This window comes from Eschrichtius robustus, chromosome 9 (genome assembly GCF_028021215.1).
Source record: "Eschrichtius robustus isolate mEscRob2 chromosome 9, mEscRob2.pri, whole genome shotgun sequence".
Classification (NCBI taxonomy): Eukaryota; Metazoa; Chordata; class Mammalia; order Artiodactyla; family Eschrichtiidae; genus Eschrichtius; species Eschrichtius robustus.
The window spans coordinates 38,804,993-38,806,786 of record NC_090832.1 but is presented as its reverse complement, the minus strand read 5'-3'; the positions used below and the strand labels follow the sequence as shown (position 1 = coordinate 38,806,786).

General features: G+C 39.7%; 1 pseudogene; it reads left to right on the top strand.

The window, feature by feature from the left end:
* The first annotated feature begins 981 nt into the window (after positions 1 to 981).
* Positions 982 to 1,132, top strand: LOC137769728 (U2 spliceosomal RNA; annotated as a pseudogene).
* The last annotated feature ends 662 nt before the right edge of the window (positions 1,133 to 1,794 follow it).

The window sequence follows — 1,794 nt, the reverse complement described above, 5'->3', positions numbered from 1 at the left end:
AGAGAGGATGAGAGTGGTAAAACAGCTTGTACGTGGAACAATCAAACCTTGTTTAATATATTCTTTAATTATGGGTTTGAATCCTTGAATAGCTTCTGCATTCATGGGATACTGGTGAATATTTAGCAGAGGCTTTCTTTCATCTACCTGAATCTTTATGGGTGTTACAGAGTAAATGCAACCAATGTCAATAGCATTCTTAGACCAGATCATCAAGGATGGTATCTAAGAGAGGGTTAGAATCAGCCATAGAGACTAAGAAAACTGGAATTTTAATAGATGAGTCTCCTGGAAAATTGTGAGAATCGGGGTCTCCTTCAATATGTAAAAATATTTCCCCCTTTTGAAAGAAGGAAATGTAGGCTTTATGAGCCTCTAAGAAATCTCTCTCCAATAGGTGGATGGGGACAGAAGGGACTAAGAGGAATGGATGAGTCCCTTCAATAGTCTCTAATTGAAAAGGGACTGGAAGAGACTTGAAAACAGTCATTGGTTTGTTAGATACTGCCACCATTTTCACAGTTTCGGTATTCCAAGGAAGGGGAACAGACAGGTTGATGGGGTTAAGAACTGACAAGGTGGCCCCTGTATTTACTAGGGTCTTAGTAAGCTCATTCCCAATGGTTAAGTCAATTTTTCCCAAAGAATTTGTTAGGAGCATGGGGAAACTCCCCCTTGTCCTGGGAGAAGCCCTATTGTTGAGAACAGCCAGGTAGGAACTTGTGAGAATGCCTGTCATTTTTAGGCTATTGATTTTCCAGTAATTGTTTAAGTTTAAAACAGTCTTTTTTCCATTGGCTGAGACTTTTACAGTAATTGCAAACCTCCTTTATTTGTCATTTATTTTGGGGACAATGAGGGTTTGATTTAGCAGAAAGTTGTAGTTGTAAATGCGTTATTTGGGTTGCCTGAACTTGAGCATTTCAAGCTTTTTCAGCTTTCTTTTTTGTATCTTTCTGAATAGCTCAGGAGAGCAGTTCAATCGCTTCTTGGCCTTTTGGCTAAGATCAAGTGTAGGAGAGCAGTTCAACATAGTTTACTAAATCATGAGGTTGCATGGTGGCCCAATTAAGGCATAATTTTCTAATTGTTGTCCAAGGTCTTCCTATAAACCTTCAAGGGCAGAATTTAAAAGTGTTGAGGTTTTATCATTAATTTTTTCTATGCCAGAATAGTGTTTAAAGCCTTTCTCAATTGTATTATAATAAAGACGGATTCATCAGGTTTGTGAATAACTTTTGGATTTTTTTTCAGTCAATAATTTGAGAGAAGCCCTTGGAAATTTTATGATGAAGCTGTTTTGTTAATTTAGAGGCTCACGCATAGCAGTTTGTCCCTTACAGGTAAAAATATTTGGTTCATCCCCACCACCTAACAAAATCCATTTTTTAGCAAGACCTTCCCTACTAATATTGATAAAGATCAGAAAATCCTGGCTCATAAGCCCGAGCCATAAGAAGGAATTCCTGTGCAAAAACCCACTGGATCTTCCTTGGGGCTTAGGAAGTCCTTAGCAATTGCATTGGAGTTCAGCTTTAGTCCAGGCAATGTAAGAAACAAGTTGGTGACTCTGGTTAGGGCTGTAGACTGGCTTGGTTAGGGCAGGAGGGTCTAGACTGGCTTCAGAATCATCTGGATAGGAGTTATAAAAGGGAAGTCTGGCAAGAGTAGGTCAGAGGGGGAAGGGGCTTAGAGGAGCAAGGCAGGTGCAGCACTGGCAGGAGTAGAAAGTAGCAGCAGGGGAGCATTAGGAGAACATTTAGAAGTTTCTTTTAGTTTAGTCAGTCACTGAGA